Source organism: Hemicordylus capensis, chromosome 2 (assembly GCF_027244095.1).
Source record: "Hemicordylus capensis ecotype Gifberg chromosome 2, rHemCap1.1.pri, whole genome shotgun sequence".
Taxonomy (NCBI): domain Eukaryota; kingdom Metazoa; phylum Chordata; class Lepidosauria; order Squamata; family Cordylidae; genus Hemicordylus; species Hemicordylus capensis.
The window spans coordinates 209,913,270-209,931,862 of record NC_069658.1 but is presented as its reverse complement, the minus strand read 5'-3'; the positions used below and the strand labels follow the sequence as shown (position 1 = coordinate 209,931,862).

Here is an 18,593-nt window from a genome sequence, read left to right as displayed (position 1 = left end):
AGGAAGCACGTCAGAGGGCGCCTCTTCCCCTGCAGGAGTTACAGCTGAAGGAACAACCATGGCAAAGGCCTCCACTTCTCCTTTGGCACCTACTGCTGAACAAACAACCCAGGCAAAGTCTTCCACTTCCCCCCTAGAATCTATTGTGGAAACAGAAAGCACGTCAAAGGGCTCCACTTCTCCTATAAGAATTATTGTTGAAACAACCACCTTGGCAAAGGCCTCCAGTTCTCCTTCTGAGACTACCTTTCAACCAACATCCACAATACCATCCACAATTTCTCCTGGAGGGACTATGATTGAAACAGCAAGCACGGCAGAGGGTTTCACATCTCCAGCAGGATTTACTGTTGAAGGAACCACCATAGCAAAGGCCTCCAGTTCTCCTTTGGAACCTACAGTTGTACCAACATCCCAAGCACAGTCTTCCACTTCCCCTGTAGGATCTAGTGTTGATACAGCAAGCATGTCAGAGGGCTCCCCTTCTCCTACAAGAATTACTGTTGAAAGAACAACCATGGCAAAGCCCTCCAGTTCTCCTTTGGAGACTACCTTTCAACCAACATCCAGAATACCATCCACAATTTCTCCTGAAGGGAGTATGATTGAAACAGCAACGACGTCGGAGGGTTTCACGCCTCCAGCAGGAGTCACAGCTGAAAGAACAACCATGGCAAAGGCCTCCAGTTCTCCTTTGGAACCTACAGTTGAACCAACATCCCTAGCACGGTCTTCCACTTCCCCTGTAGGATCTAGTGTTGAAACAGGAAGCAGGTCAGAGGGCTCCCATTCTACAAGAATTACTGTTGAAACAACCACCAGGGCGATGGCTTCCAGTTCTCCTTTGGGGACTAACTTTCAACCAACATCCAGAATACCATCCACAATTTCTCCTGAAGGGACTATGATTGAAACAGCAACCACGTTGGAGGGTTTCACGTCTCCAGCAGGAGTTGAAGCTGAAAGAACAACCATGGCAAAGGCCTCCAGTTCTCCTTTGGAGACTACCTTTCAACCTACATCCACAATACCATCCACAATTTCTCTTGAAGGGACTATGATTGAAACAGCAACCACGGCAGAGGGTTTCACATCTCCAGTAGGATTTACTGTTGAAGGAACCACCATGGCAAAGGCCTCCAGTTCTCCTTTGGAACCGACAGTTGAACCAACATCCCAAGCACAGTCTTCCACTTCCTCTGTAGGTTCTAGTGTTGAAACAGCAACCACAACGGAGGGATCCACATCTCCAGCAGGAGTTACAGCTGAAAGAAAAACTATGGCAAAGGCTTCCAGTTCTCCTTTGGCACCTACTGCTGCATCAATATCCCAGGCACAATCTTCCACTCCCCCTGTAGGATCTAGTGTTCATACAGCAAGCATGTCAGAGGGCTCCCCTTCTCCTACAAGAATTACTGTTGAAACAACCACCAGGGCGATGGCTTCCAGTTCTCCCTCAGAAACATCTTTTGATTCAAAAACTACAGTACCATCCTCCATTTCTTCTGTAGGGACCAGGATTGAAACATCAAGTACGTCGAAGGACTTCACATCTCCTGGAGGAGTTACAGCTGAAAGAATAACCATGGCAAAGTCCTCCAGTTCTCCACTGGAACCTACAGTTGAATCAACATCCCAAGCACAGTCTTCCACTTCCCCTGTAGGATCTAGTGTTGATACAGCAAGCATGTCAGAGGGCTCCCCTTCTCCTACAAGAATTACTGTTGAAAGAACAACCATGGCAAAGCCCTCCAGTTCTCCTTTGGAGACTACCTTTCAACCAACATCCAGAATACCATCCACAATTTCTCCTGAAGGGAGTATGATTGAAACAGCAACGACGTCGGAGGGTTTCACGCCTCCAGCAGGAGTCACAGCTGAAAGAACAACCATGGCAAAGGCCTCCAGTTCTCCTTTGGAACCTACAGTTGAACCAACATCCCTAGCACGGTCTTCCACTTCCCCTGTAGGATCTAGTGTTGAAACAGGAAGCAGGTCAGAGGGCTCCCATTCTACAAGAATTACTGTTGAAACAACCACCAGGGCGATGGCTTCCAGTTCTCCTTTGGGGACTAACTTTCAACCAACATCCAGAATACCATCCACAATTTCTCCTGAAGGGACTATGATTGAAACAGCAACCACGTTGGAGGGTTTCACGTCTCCAGCAGGAGTTGAAGCTGAAAAAACAACCATGGCAAAGGCCTCCAGTTCTCCTTTGGAGACTACCTTTCAACCTACATCCACAATACCATCCACAATTTCTCTTGAAGGGACTATGATTGAAACAGCAACCACGGCAGAGGGTTTCACATCTCCAGTAGGATTTACTGTTGAAGGAACCACCATGGCAAAGGCCTCCAGTTCTCCTTTGGAACCGACAGTTGAACCAACATCCCAAGCACAGTCTTCCACTTCCTCTGTAGGTTCTAGTGTTGAAACAGCAACCACAACGGAGGGATCCACATCTCCAGCAGGAGTTACAGCTGAAAGAAAAACTATGGCAAAGGCTTCCAGTTCTCCTTTGGCACCTACTGCTGCATCAATATCCCAGGCACAATCTTCCACTCCCCCTGTAGGATCTAGTGTTCATACAGCAAGCATGTCAGAGGGCTCCCCTTCTCCTACAAGAATTACTGTTGAAACAACCGCCACGGCAAGGGCCTCCAGTTCTCCTTTGGGAACTACGTTTCAACCTACATCCACAATACCATCCACAATTTCTCCTAAAGGGACTACGATTGAAACAGCAAGCATGGCAGAGGGCTTCACATCTCCAGCAGGATTTACTGTTGAAGGAACCACCATGGCAAAGGCCTCCAGTTCTCCTTTGGAACCTACAGTTGAACCAACATCCCAAGCACAGTCTTCCACTTCCCCTGTAGGTTCTAGAGTTGAAACAGGAAGCACGTCAGAGGGCGCCTCTTCCCCTGCAGTAGTTACAGCTGAAAGAACAACTATGGCAAAGGCTTCCAGTTCTCCTTTGGCACCTACTGCTGCATCAATATCCCAGGCACAATCTTCCACTCCCCCTGTAGGATCTAGTGTTGAAACAGGAAGCACGTCAGAGGGCACCACTTCTCCTTCAAGAATTACTGTTGAAAGAACAACCATGGCAAAGCCCTCCAGTTCTCCTTTGGGGACTACCTTTCAACCAACATCCAGAATACCATCCACAATTTCTGCTGAAGGGACTATGATTGAAACAGCAACCACGTCGGAGGGTTTCAGGTCTCCAGCAGGAGTCACAGCTGAAAGAACAACCATGGCAAAGGCCTCCAGTTCTCCTTTGGAGACTACCTTTCAACCTACATCCACAATACCATCCACAATTTCTCCTGAAGGGACTATGATTGAAACAGCAAGCAAGGCAGAGGGCTTCACATCTCCTGCAGGAGTTACAGCTGAAAGAACAACCACGGCAAAGGCCTCCAGTTCTCCTTTGGAACCTACAGTTGAACCAACATCCCAAGCACAGTATTCCACTTCCCCTGTAGGATCCAGTGTTGAAACAGGAAGCAGGTCAGAGGGCTCCCCTTCTCCTGCATCCACAATTTCTCCTGAAGGGACTATGATTGAAACAGCAACCACGTTGGAGGGTTTCACGTCTCCAGCAGGAGTTGCAGCTGAAAGAACAACCATGGCAAAGGCCTCCAGTTCTCCTTTGGAGACTACCTTTCAACCTACATCCACAATACCATCCACAATTTCTCTTGAAGGGACTATGATTGAAACAGCAACCACGGCAGAGGGTTTCACATCTCCAGTAGGATTTACTGTTGAAGGAACCACCATGGCAAAGGCCTCCAGTTCTCCTTTGGAACCGACAGTTGAACCAACATCCCAAGCACAGTCTTCCACTTCCTCTGTAGGTTCTAGTGTTGAAACAGCAACCACAACGGAGGGCTCCACATCTCCAGCAGGAGTTACAGCTGAAAGAAAAACTATGGCAAAGGCTTCCAGTTCTCCTTTGGCACCTACTGCTGCATCAATATCCCAGGCACAATCTTCCACTCCCCCTGTAGGATCTAGTGTTGATACAGCAAGCATGTCAGAGGGCTCCCCTTCTCCTACAAGAATTACTGTTGAAACAACCGCCACGGCAAGGGCCTCCAGTTCTCCTTTGGGAACTACGTTTCAACCTACATCCACAATACCATCCACAATTTCTCCTAAAGGGACTATGATTGAAACAGCAAGCATGGCAGAGGGCTTCACATCTCCAGCAGGATTTACTGTTGAAGGAACCACCATGGCAAAGGCCTCCAGATCTACTTTGGAACCTACAGTTGAACCAACATCCCAAGTACAGTATTCTACTTCCCCTGTAGCTTCTAGTGTTGAAACAGGAAGCACGTCAGAGGGCGCCTCTTCCCCTGCAGGAGTTACAGCTGAAGGAACAACCATGGCAAAGGCCTCCACTTCTCCTTTGGCACCTACTGCTGAACAAACAACCCAGGCAAAGTCTTCCACTTCCCCCCTAGAATCTATTGTGGAAACAGAAAGCACGTCAAAGGGCTCCACTTCTCCTATAAGAATTATTGTTGAAACAACCACCTTGGCAAAGGCCTCCAGTTCTCCTTCTGAGACTACCTTTCAACCAACATCCACAATACCATCCACAATTTCTCCTGAAGGGACTATGATTGAAACAGCAAGCACGGCAGAGGGTTTCACATCTCCAGCAGGATTTACTGTTGAAGGAACCACCATAGCAAAGGCCTCCAGTTCTCCTTTGGAACCTACAGTTGTACCAACATCCCAAGCACAGTCTTCCACTTCCCCTGTAGGATCTAGTGTTGATACAGCAAGCATGTCAGAGGGCTCCCCTTCTCCTACAAGAATTACTGTTGAAAGAACAACCATGGCAAAGCCCTCCAGTTCTCCTTTGGAGACTACCTTTCAACCAACATCCAGAATACCATCCACAATTTCTCCTGAAGGGAGTATGATTGAAACAGCAACGACGTCGGAGGGTTTCACGCCTCCAGCAGGAGTCACAGCTGAAAGAACAACCATGGCAAAGGCCTCCAGTTCTCCTTTGGAACCTACAGTTGAACCAAAATCCCAAGCACGGTCTTCCACTTCCCCTGTAGGATCTAGTGTTGAAACAGGAAGCAGGTCAGAGGGCTCCCCTTCTCCTACAAGAATTACTGTTGAAACAACCACCAGGGCGATGGCTTCCAGTTCTCCTTTGGGGACTAACTTTCAACCAACATCCAGAATACCATCCACAATTTCTCCTGAAGGGACTATGATTGAAACAGCAACCACGTTGGAGGGTTTCACGTCTCCAGCAGGAGTTGAAGCTGAAAGAACAACCATGGCAAAGGCCTCCAGTTCTCCTTTGGAGACTACCTTTCAACCTACATCCACAATACCATCCACAATTTCTCTTGAAGGGACTATGATTGAAACAGCAACCACGGCAGAGGGTTTCACATCTCCAGTAGGATTTACTGTTGAAGGAACCACCATGGCAAAGGCCTCCAGTTCTCCTTTGGAACCGACAGTTGAACCAACATCCCAAGCACAGTCTTCCACTTCCTCTGTAGGTTCTAGTGTTGAAACAGCAACCACAACGGAGGGATCCACATCTCCAGCAGGAGTTACAGCTGAAAGAAAAACTATGGCAAAGGCTTCCAGTTCTCCTTTGGCACCTACTGCTGCATCAATATCCCAGGCACAATCTTCCACTCCCCCTGTAGGATCTAGTGTTCATACAGCAAGCATGTCAGAGGGCTCCCCTTCTCCTACAAGAATTACTGTTGAAACAACCACCAGGGCGATGGCTTCCAGTTCTCCCTCAGAAACATCTTTTGATTCAAAAACTACAGTACCATCCTCCATTTCTTCTGTAGGGACCAGGATTGAAACATCAAGTACGTCGAAGGACTTCACATCTCCTGGAGGAGTTACAGCTGAAAGAATAACCATGGCAAAGTCCTCCAGTTCTCCACTGGAACCTACAGTTGAATCAACATCCCAAGCACAGTCTTCCACTTCCCCTGTAGGATCTAGTGTTGATACAGCAAGCATGTCAGAGGGCTCCCCTTCTCCTACAAGAATTACTGTTGAAACAACCGCCACGGCAAGGGCCTCCAGTTCTCCTTTGGGAACTACCTTTCAACCTACATCCACAATACCATCCACAATTTCTCCTAAAGGTACTACGATTGAAACAGCAAGCATGGCAGAGGGCTTCACATCTCCAGCAGGATTTACTGTTGAAGGAACCACCATGGCAAAGGCCTCCAGTTCTCCTTTGGAACCTACAGTTGAACCAACATCCCAAGCACAGTCTTCCACTTCCCCTGTAGGTTCTAGAGTTGAAACAGGAAGCACGTCAGAGGGCGCCTCTTCCCCTGCAGTAGTTACAGCTGAAAGAACAACTATGGCAAAGGCTTCCAGTTCTCCTTTGGCACCTACTGCTGCATCAATATCCCAGGCACAATCTTCCACTCCCCCTGTAGGATCTAGTGTTGAAACAGGAAGCACGTCAGAGGGCACCACTTCTCCTACAAGAATTACTGTTGAAAGAACAACCATGGCAAAGCCCTCCAGTTCTCCTTTGGGGACTACCTTTCAACCAACATCCAGAATACCATCCACAATTTCTGCTGAAGGGACTATGATTGAAACAGCAACCACGTCGGAGGGTTTCAGGTCTCCAGCAGGAGTCACAGCTGAAAGAACAACCATGGCAAAGGCCTCCAGTTCTCCTTTGGAGACTACCTTTCAACCTACATCCACAATACCATCCACAATTTCTCCTGAAGGGACTATGATTGAAACAGCAAGCAAGGCAGAGGGCTTCACATCTCCTGCAGGAGTTACAGCTGAAAGAACAACCACGGCAAAGGCCTCCAGTTCTCCTTTGGAACCTACAGTTGAACCAACATCCCAAGCACAGTATTCCACTTCCCCTGTAGGATCCAGTGTTGAAACAGGAAGCAGGTCAGAGGGCTCCCCTTCTCCTGCATCCACAATTTCTCCTGAAGGGACTATGATTGAAACAGCAACCACGTTGGAGGGTTTCACGTCTCCAGCAGGAGTTGCAGCTGAAAGAACAACCATGGCAAAGGCCTCCAGTTCTCCTTTGGAGACTACCTTTCAACCTACATCCACAATACCATCCACAATTTCTCTTGAAGGGACTATGATTGAAACAGCAACCACGGCAGAGGGTTTCACATCTCCAGTAGGATTTACTGTTGAAGGAACCACCATGGCAAAGGCCTCCAGTTCTCCTTTGGAACCGACAGTTGAACCAACATCCCAAGCACAGTCTTCCACTTCCTCTGTAGGTTCTAGTGTTGAAACAGCAACCACAACGGAGGGCTCCACATCTCCAGCAGGAGTTACAGCTGAAAGAACAACCATGGCAAAGGCCTCCAGTTCTCCTTTGGCCCCTACAGTTGAACCAACATCCCAAGCACAGACTTCCACTTCCCCTGTAGGATCTAGTTTTGAAACAGGAAGCACGTCAGAGGGCTCCCCTTCTCCTACAAGAATTTCCGTTGAAACAACCACCAGGGCGATGGCTTCCAGTTCTCCCTCAGAAACATCTTTTGATTCAAAAACTACAGTACCATCCTCCATTTCTTCTGTAGGGACCAGGATTGAAACATCAAGTACGTCGAAGGACTTCACATCTCCTGGAGGAGTTACAGCAGAAAGAATAACCATGGCAAAGTCCTCCAGTTCTCCTCTGGAACCTACAGTTGAACCAACATCCCAAGCACAGTCTTCCACTTCCCCTGTAGGATCTAGTGTTGATACAGCAAGCATGTCAGAGGGCTCCCCTTCTCCTACAAGAATTACTGTTGAAACAACCGCCACGGCAAGGGCCTCCAGTTCTCCTTTGGGAACTACGTTTCAACCTACATCCACAATACCATCCACAATTTCTCCTAAAGGGACTATGATTGAAACAGCAAGCATGGCAGAGGGCTTCACATCTCCTGCTGGATTTACAGTTGAAAGAACAACCATGCAAAATCCCTCCAGTTCTCCTTTTGGGACTGCCTTTCAACCAACATCCACAATACCATCCACAATTTCTCCTGAAGGGACTATGATTGAAACAGCAACCACTTCGGAGGGCTTAACGTCTCCAGCAGGATTTTCTGGAATACCTTCACGTTCTAGCCCTGGGAGTACTACCATAGCTCTAGATATTCCAGGTTTCCCCACAGGACGTAGTCCTCCAACCCGTACTACGACTTCATTTAGCCTCTCCACCAGCGCTGTGTCTACCATCAAGTCTTTTACTGGGATGCAGTCCACAGAGGTGGCAAGATGGGGAACATCTCATCCATCTGGGACCTCACCTGTCCAGGATGTTGATGCTTTAACAGGTGAGTCAACACCTGTTCTTCTCTGGCATCTGGCCTTCCATACTCACTCCTCAACCTTCTCATCTCTTTTGGGAATTCTGCCACCAAACCTTTTCCCTTCTCATATCACCCAGACCATGGGACACCACCTCCTCAAACCCCTGCTTTGGCTCTGTGTCCCCTCCTAGATCCAGTACAAACCCTTCGTCCTACCCTTCTTAGCTCTCTGTGGTTTTGCCACTCTTATCTTTACTTGTTGAAATGATCCCTAAGTGCAGACAATTACTGCCAACAACCAGGATGGCTTTAAGAGGGGTTTGAATAACTTCATGGAGGAGAGGTCCTTCAACGGCTACTAGTCGGAGGGCTATAGGCCACCTCCAGCCTCAGAGGCAGGATGCCTCTGAGTACCAGTTGCTGGGGAGCAACAGCAGGAGAGAGGGCATGCCCCTTTCAACTCCTGCCTGTGGGCTTCCAGCGGCATCTGGTGGGCCACTGTGTCAAACAGGATGCTGGACTAGATGGGCCTCCTTGGGGCTGTTCTTATATTCTTATGTTTTCTCTTTACCTCCATTTCCCTGCCTTCCCTCTATTGCTTCCTTATGTCGAATTTTAGATTGTCTTCTCATGCAGAAACCTCCTAATCTTTCCTCCAGCTGCTTTGGCCTCAAGTTGTTGTTGAACTACCGCTCCCATCATCTTCATCAATTTATTGTGGCTGGGGGTGATGGGAATTGTAGTTCAACAACAGCTCTAGGGTTAAGTTTGCCCATCCCTGCTCTTTCTCATCCCTCCTCAAATCATGCCAGCCAAATGGAGATCGCATCTGTCACAGGAAAGGTAAAGTGTGCCATCGAGTCGATGTCGATTCTCCTGCGCAGTATGAGATGATGCCTTTCAGCATCTTCCTATATCGCTGCTGCCCGATATAGTACCAGCGGGGATTCGAACCGGCAACCTTCTGCTTGTTAGTTAAGCATTTCCCCGCTGGGCCACTTAAGGTGATTCAGTGCTATGTAACTAATCAGATGTTTCTGGTAGGGTTGCCATATTCAAGCTCCCCAAATCCGGGTGGCCTAATTTGCACATTATGCAAATTATGCAGCAACTAATTTGCATTTTATTTATATATTTGACAGATTTGTATACTTTCCCCTCCTTCTCTGCCCTCCCATGTGATCGGATCTGGAGTAAAATCCGGGCAGCGCATTTGAAATCCGCGTAAATCCGGGTGGAATTTAGCAGCTGGGTGTAGGAGCCAAAATCCGGGGGCTGCCTTAAATTCCGGGTGACATGGCAACCCTACTGTCTCACCTCTTGCCTGTGGGCTTCTCAGAGGCATCTGGGGGGCCACTGTGGACTGGATGGGTCTTCTTGGGCCTGATCCAGCAGGACTGTTCTAGCCAATCAGGGACCACAAAGCAGCCATTTTTCCATGCTCCCCCTAAACGTGCATGAAGGGGGCTCTTTCAATGGTGGTGGGGTTGATGATGACTAAACACTTCCCCTTGCTTTAGCTAATCCATAATATTTTGTAGAGTTGCTCTCATGACAGGGGATAGGGACCCTAGTTTTGGAGCGATGCATGCTCCCGATTGGCCATCATGAGAATTCTGCAAGCAGGACAGGAGGAAGGGAAAATGCTCATCTGAGAGCTGGACACGGAGGCGGGTGGCTGTGGTGAGCCCAGAACTTGTACCCAGCTCCGGAATGGGGGTGGAGGGGAAGGACTCCCCACACCTCCCGCCTCCGTCCCTGGCTCACAAGTGAGCCCTCCTCCCTCCTCCTACCTTGCTGATGGAATCCTCACGATGGCCAATCAGGAGCATGCGTGGGTCCCAAACCAGGGCAGCAGGCTTCTGCCTATTCCCAGTAGTCAGAACAGCCCTGATATAATCTTTCCTCTTTTCATTTTTTGTCTCCATTTAGCCCATGAAGGCATTCATCCAGCCACTCAAAGCCCACTGGGAGCCGAGCAAGGAAAGACCCCGGTACAGCTTCCACTTTCATCATTTGCACCATTCACTGTTAACACCACAGCAACCACCCGCATGTCCTGTAAGTATAACAACGAATTCTGCACGTGAATTGGATTGCTGAAAATAACACGGCATCTGAATTGCACGCATGAATGCAATTCATGGGGGAACTGCAGAACGGGGAGAGGCCTTCAGGAATGCTCCCCAGAGGCGTATCTAGGGAAAATAGCGCCTAGGGCAAACACTGAAATTGCGCCCCCTGTCCAAGCATCTGACACCCATCTTTCAGATAACTTTACCATAATATCAGCTGAAAAATACAAGTCAAGCTCGTTAATCTTTTAATATTTCAAAAACTATTTAGCAGTGGACTTAGCCAGACCAAAAAATACTGGAAAACTACAAATTTCAGTATGCGGGGACTCATGAAATACCCAAATACTATGTGGAGGTGTACTTGGAAAACTAAACAGAAGTGCCTGTCTAATTCTCTACTATGCATTATAGCATCACCATTACATAAGTTTTAAAAATCAATGGAGAATTTGACTTTTCCCATATACTCTGGAAATAATTAAAGGATATGCAGAGTAAACTGTGTCACTGCTTGGAATATATTCTAGTATTTCAGAAAGACAATTAAAATGAGAGAAAGAGAGCAAGTGGGCCTTAATATTAAGGAATTCACACTGATTCAAAGACAAACTCATCATTAATAGCCATATTAGCAAGACATCACATTTAACTCACTTATCACAAGAAGCAAAGTAAGAGCAAATGAATACTAAAGTGTCAGCTCAGTATTCACAAGTCCTGATTCTCTGTACATAGTGCCAATCAGAATATGTGTACAATGTCTTCTATTCTATTCTATTATTTATTTTTACCTGTAGCCCCTTTGAGGGTCTTCCTAAAGGCTGGGGTTTTTTTTGCAAAGGTTCCCCCTCACCCCGCTGGCCTCTAGGGCAGGGACCATTTGAGCATGTGCGGTAGCCATTTTTAAAAATAATCTTTTTTAAAAAAAAATGGCCACTGAAAACAAAATGGCCACTGTGCATGCTCAAATGGCCTCTGCAAGGCCTGGCATGACCTAGGGCCTCACAGAGGCCATTTGAGCATGCACGGTGGCCATTTTGTTTTCAGCAGCCATTTTTTTTTATTTTACAAAATGGCGCCCCCTTCAAGTGGCTCCCGGGGCACGTGCCCTGCCCGCCCTACCCTAGATACGCCCCTGATTAAGCAAAAACTCTCTACAAGTAGAAAGTACATCAGGCAGACAAAGCTCCAGGCCCTGCTGTGCTAGGCTTCTCCTTGCAGGGAAGGCATTTTAGTAAAGGGGCACAGGTGTGTCCCTTTAGTTAAGGTAAGTAGCAAAAAAGAAAGAAAAAGGTTCTGCCATTAAAAGCCTCAACATTCTATTGCTAATAAATATGGCAACTGTTGAGATCTACAAATCAGAAGTGCACCTAGATAATTTTGGAGCCTGGACCTATAGGCCTTTGGACCCCCCCCCCGGATGGAGCCCCCCCTTCAAGCTAAGCACCATCCCCCCACCGCCCCCCTCACATACACCATGACACATGCAGTATTTTTAACACGTGGGTTCTTGAGGACACAAACAGCAACTGAACTCACAAGAATGTAAAAATATAAAACAGGTGTATTTATGCAATTATGCAGTAGCGAAAACATTTCAACATGCAACTTAACATATTTCCATTCCATTTCCAGCCCTGCAAAGCCCCACACTGTCTTGAAAGACACACACACACACACACACACACACACACACACACACACACACAGCACTGCTGGGAAGTGTTGTGTGTGTCTTTCAAGATGGTGCTGGGACATCATAGAGCTCTGTAACATTACAGCCCTCTCCCCACTGCCCTCCAGTGCTGGGAAAAGCACCGCACTGCAGGGAGGTGGGAAATGGCTCTCACACTGGAGATTTTAAAAAATCCAAATAGCCCCCGCATTCACCTTCCAAGATACTGCTGTATATTTGGTTGCAAATTTTGTTGTTGGTTGTTTATTTTTACATTTAGATCCTGCTCTTCCTCCAAGGAGCCTAGAGTAATGTGCATGCATGGTTATGTTTATCCTCACAACAATGCTGTGACGTAAGCTAGGTTAGAGAGAGGTGACTGGCCCAAAGTCACCCAGTGGGTCTTGTGGCTGAATGGGGATTTGAACTCGGGTCTTCCTGGTCCTAGTCCAACACTCTAATGGCCACACTGGTTCTGCTACACCATTGTCAGATTCTATTATAATGCAAAATATCCTACAACTGTTTTAGAAATATCTAAAATATTATGTAATTTATTGCATTATATTATACAGTAGAATCAACACAAAATGTGATATTGGGGAGGGTATTGGACTGTAACAATAAATTTTCTCTTCACAAACCATGGAAATTAGGTAGCCAAAAAACCTGCCAGTTCCAGACCAGAGTTAAGGCTCTCATTCTGGCTCAAGCTCCACAACGTTGGGAAATTGGAACCTAAGGATCGAACCTAACAGATGTGCCACGTGATCAGTAATGATGTGGTGCAATGTCACAAATTCTGCTTGCTTAGAGCCTGCCTTTGATGACTTAGGCTCCAATTTCCTGGCTTTGTGGAGCTTGAGCCAAAATGAGTCTCCTGTTTGTTAAAGACTTGACATTAAGACTTCAGGTGATTGGTGCTGGACCCACCAAACCTGTTCTGGGCAGGGCCTGCAGTTCCTAAAGGTTTCCAGCAGAGGGGAGTGTCTAGTCACAGGAGCTGAGCCAAAGCATAGGTAAATGCCCGAGTAGGTGTCGTCGTCTTTGGTACAATACAGGAGGGGTTGACCATTGCCTCCTCCCGCGCAGTATGAGATGATGCCTTTCAGCATCTTCCTATAGCACTGTTGCCTGACATAGGTGTTTCTGGGAAACATACCGGTGGGGATTTGAACCGGCAACCTATGGCTTGCTAGTCAAGTCATTTCCCCACTGCACCATTTCACCATTGGTGCGACAAATGAATCCGACAAATATCAATATACCGGTTTTCTTTTCTTTTTATTTAATGTTTTTTGACATTTTGTATTTTCACAACACCTTTCCCCGTTCCCCCGCCCCCACCCCCGAACCCAGCCCACCCTTCCTCCCTTGGCACTAGTTGGGGTGGGGGGAGAAGAGGGGAGAAAGGAGAGAAGGAGAGAGAAAGGGGAGGGAGGAAAGCCGAAGGGGAGGGCGGAAGAGGCAAAGGACCACTTACCATTGCACTAGGTGATGTGGGTAGATCAGAGGGGTTTCTAGTCTAAGAAAAGTTCAAGGAAGTTGCCCCAGATTTCTGATCATTTGTCTGATTTGTTTACTTTTAAAAGGGCCCATTTTCCATGTGCTGCCTGCTCCAGCAGGTCCTGTACCCAGTCCTCACACCTAGAGGGGATTGGGAGATAGCCACTGCCTCAATATGAACCACTTGGCTACCAGCAAGCTCCTCCAGAGCCATTGTTCAGAACTGGATTTTAGGCCCCAGTCCGATGGGATAAACCCCAACACAACATGCAGAGCTTTCAGTGCAAAGGATGAGCCCAGCACCAAGTTGATTCACATAATGACCTCCCTCCAGAAGCCTTGCACTATGGAGCAGTCCCAGGCAGGGGCGTAACTATAACAGGGCAAGGGGAGACAGTTGTCCAGGGGTCCACTGCCTTGGGGCCCCCCCAGACACGTCACATGACGGACTCCCCCAGCTGTGCACCCGCCCGGGCTTCCTTCCGTTGTATTCATCCTCCGAAACTGATGTGAGTGTTAAGACCTGGAGCGACCAGAACAGCATGTCTTTCTCTAGTACCATTAAATGACTTGCATCATCCACAATTTACAAAACCTTAAAAAAAATAATTTAGGATGATGTTCTATTGTGGCACATAGGGGATATATATAAAAAAGCATAGTAAGATATAGATATAGATATAGATTAGATATAGATATAGATATAGATATAGATATAGATATAGATATAGATATACATATCACTATGCTTTTTGTTACCACTATTCAGCCTCATTTAAGATTTCTTTACTTCATGAGCTGAGCTTCAGTGAGGGGGGCCCATTTTAAAATCTTGTCTCTGGGCCCGCTCCCACCTCGCTACGCCCCTCGTCCCAGAACAGGTGTGTTAAATTGCCGTGCAGCTCACTGCATTTCCAGCAGTTACCATTTGAGATCAAGTTTTAATCGCTTAAGACGTAGAGGGCCAATATGCCCTGAGAATAATCTTCGGTTGGCTTCGGCGCAATTCAAAATCCAATATACTGCTTTTCAACAAAAGTTCCGAAAGCAGCTTACGTAGATATAAAAAATTAATCAATACAATGGTGGCCTGGGCTTGGCTGCCGTGAGAAGAACCGCCGGGACCCACACAGATCCGGCACTGAAGCCCGGCTCTTAGCCAAGGTTAAGGGCACAAATGCACCCTTAACCCAGCTCCCAGGATCATGTGTCAGTGCAGGATACTTAAGCCTTCCCCCTGCCCACTCACCTACCCGATAGGTTGTGTAAATGGCCCTGTAGAATCCTAGCATGTTAGAGTTGGAAGGGACCTCACAGATCTTCTGGCCCAGCCCCAAGTTCAGTGCAGGAAACTGTGGCAGCATCCCTGAGAGATGCGACACCCTGCATTACGAGGGTGAAATATTTATTAGGACCAACGGATGCATCATAAAGGAGCAAGCAAGGTTTCGAGTTCTGCAGAACTCTTAGGCGGGATGTTAAAGAATGCTGCTACCTATTTGAGAATGCTGCATTGTCTAAACTAAATAATTAAGGCAGCAGTCCACTCTTACCTGGGAGCAAGCCCTATTGAACAGAGTGGGACTTACTTGTGAGTAAACATGCATAAGACTGCACTATACTTTAGGCTTGAAGAGGGGACACAGCAACCCTATCACAGATGGCTTTAAACCTGGAAATTGTTTATTGAACGCTGGCAAGGTTGGACTTGTTCATCCACAGATGTATCTTGTTTGTTGAATCTAAGAACATAAGAACATAAGAACAGCCCTGCGGGATCAGGCCCAAGAAGGCCCATCAAGTCCAGCATCCTGTTTCGCACAGTGGCCCACCAGATGCCTCTGAGAAGCCCACAGGCAGGAGTTGAGGGCATGCCCTCCCTCCTGCTGTTACTCCCCTGCAACTGGGACTCAGAGGCATCCTGCCTTTGAGGCTGGAGGTGGCCTAGAGCCCTTTGATTAGTAGCCCTTGTTAGACGTCTCCTCCATGAAGTGATCCAAACCCCTCTTCAAGTCATCCAGGTTGTTGGCTGTCACCACATCTCGTGGCAGAGAATTCCACAAGTTGATTATGCATTGTGTGAATCTGATGTAACGAAAGCCCGCAAATTAGGTGGAATTAATGTTTCACCCCGCCTTTTTATATAATTAGCTGCATGCACACATAGATATGCATGGGGATGTTATAAAATAGTGCAGATTTTTTTAAAAAAATAAAAAATTAGAAGTTCTTAAATTAGTTGGATTATCATCTGAGAATCAATAGTGGAGAGCAGATTCTCAGAGAGCAGATTCTCCCACTATAATTAAGCAACACAAGAGAAGGGTCAATTCAAATCAAATATTTTATTACAGTCACAGACCAGTACAAGAATAATACATACACAGAAGCCCAACAGAGTAAACCACAGGTGTTGTAAAATAATATTAGCAAGTTAACGCTCAAAACAGAACAGCTAAATTAAGTTCATAATGAACTCCTTCAGAATCTTGCTGGCTACCAAACAAAACTTATCCGCTTTATAAGGTATTAAATCTTTTTGGTGAGCTAGAAGATGATCAAGAGAAGAAGAGTCTATACAACCTGGATGACAGTTTATAAAAAGGAATTCTATATTTGTGCTGTAGATGTTGGTACAATTGACAATATAGGAGGCACCCATGAGTCCTTGTTTTGCTATCTCCTGAATTCCTGAATTTAATTTAGCTGTTCTGTTTTGAGCGTTGACTTGCTAATATTATTTTACAACGCCTGTGGTTTACTCTGTTGGGCTTCTGTGTGTGTATTATTCTTGTACTTGTCTGTGACTGTAATAAAATATTTGATTTGAATTGACTCTTCTCTTGTGTTGCTTAATTATAGTGGGAGAATCTGCTCTCTGAGAATCTGCTCTCCACTATTGATTCTCAGATGATAATCCAACTAATTTAAGAACTTCTAATTTTTTTTTTTAAAAAAATCTGCACTATTTTATAACGTCCCCATGCATATCTATGTGTGCATGCAGCTAATTATATAAAAAAGGCGGGGTGAAACATTAATTCCACCTAATTTCATCAAATTCATTACATCAGATTCACACAATGCGTAATCAACTTGTGGAATTCTCTGCCAAAAGATGTGGTGACAGCCAACAACCTGGATGGCTTGAAGAGGGGTTTGGATCACTTCATGGAGGAGAGGTCTATCAATGGCTACTAGTCGGAGGACTGTGGTCCACCTCCAGCCTCAAAGGCAGGGTGCCTCTGAGTACCAGTTGCGGAGGAGTAACAGCAGGAGTAACAGTGGCGGAAACATTCTTTATAGGGGATTTTTAAATATCTCCCTTCCAGAACTGCTGTTTGTAAAACACTGCAATGTGTCAGCGTCAGAGCGCTGCAGTATTTTGGCACTGTAACTGAGTGAAGAATCGACAATGACAAAGACAAATATTTATATACCACTCTTCAACCAAAGTTCTCAAAGCGGTTTACATAGAAAAATAAATAATACATAAATCAGATGCCTCCCAGTCCCCAAAGGGCTCACAATCTAGAAAAGAAACAGAAGGCAGACACCAGCAAGAGCCACTGGAGGGATGCTGTGTTGGGGCTGAATAGGGCCAGTTGCTCTCCCCCTGCTAAATATAAGATAATCGAACTTGAAACTTGGTTCCCCAAAGAGACACTAGCAAGAATGTAGGGATGTACGAACTGGCTTGAGGTCGAGCCGGTTCACCATCGAACCGGGCCGGCTCAAGGGCTTGCTCTCGAGCTGGACCGGGCCTGGTTCGTCTCGATCTCGAGTCGACCCTCCCGCCCTGAGCCAGCTCGGAGCCAGTCCAGGGGTTCTAAGTTAAACAGGGCAGCGTCGGCAGCCGTGGGGGGTGGGTGTCTCTGCCCTCCCCCTCCCCCTCCCCCCACCAGCCTTCTCCCACTCTAAAAAGGGCCAGTTCAGCGTGTTTTCAGGCCATTCTGGTGGTGGCAGCTATTTTGGAGGCCGGCACGCACCCCCAATGGGTCTCTGCGTGGCCAGGTCATCATGAGCATAGGCAGCACTGGAGGAGGGCAAAGAGAGGAACCCCCCATGAGTATTTTGAGTGCTGACCACCCCCACTACTGGACCAGGGTGGGGTCTGTAGCTCAGTGGAAGAGCATCTGCGTGGCATGCAGAAGGTCCCAGGTTCAACCCCTGGCAGCATCTCCAGGTAGGGCAGAGAAAGACCCTGGTCTGAATCCCTGGAGAGTGGCAGCTGCCAATCAGTGTAGACAAGAATGAGCTAGATGGACCAAGGGTCTGCCTTGGCCTAAGACAGCTTCCTATGAGCCTATGGCCCTTTGCCAAACCATACACTGGGAATAAAAATAAAATCGCCATCCTAAAGTTGGTGTGTGGTGTAGTGGTTAGAGTGCTGGACTAGGACCAGGGAGACCTGAGTTCAAATCCCCATTCAGCCATGAGACTTGCTGGGTGACTCTGGGCCAGTCACTTCTCTCTCAGCCTAACCTACTTCACAGGGTTGTTGTGAAAGAGAAACTCAAGTATGTAGTACACCGCTCTGGGCTCCTTGGAGGAAGAGCGGGATATAAATGTAAATAATAATAAAAAATGTAAATAATAAAGTTGCTTACTTGGCATTGGTTCCATCAAAGACCAAGATAACTTCCATTAGAGGAAATACATTTAGGATGGAAGCATATTTAATGCCAAATATTCTGCTATTTCTTTTCTGGAAAACCAACATGTGGGACAAAGCTACCTCACCACCTCCTGCCCAGAAAAGCTCTTTGCCCCAGTCATATTTTTACCAGAGCTTTCTGGAGTATCTCTTTATTACCATGGGTTTTTAAAAACCTAAATAACGGTTTGGAGGCATTTGAGTTTAGAGACAAGACAAACTCTAAACTCCTTGAACTCTAAATTTTTTGTTTTGGTGGTTTAGTTTGATCTAATTTAGGTTTGTGAAATTTGGTTAGATTTAATTTAATCTAGGCTTATGAACATAAAACAGCCCTGCTG

The 18,593-nt window shown here is 46.8% G+C and overlaps 1 non-coding gene across 1 annotated transcript; it reads left to right on the top strand.

The window, feature by feature from the left end:
• The first annotated feature begins 17,701 nt into the window (after nt 1-17,701).
• On the top strand, nt 17,702-17,777 carry TRNAA-GGC (transfer RNA alanine (anticodon GGC)). The gene has a single exon. It is a non-coding gene; the product is annotated as a tRNA-Ala (tRNA).
• Nucleotides 17,778-18,593: the final 816 nt, after the last annotated feature.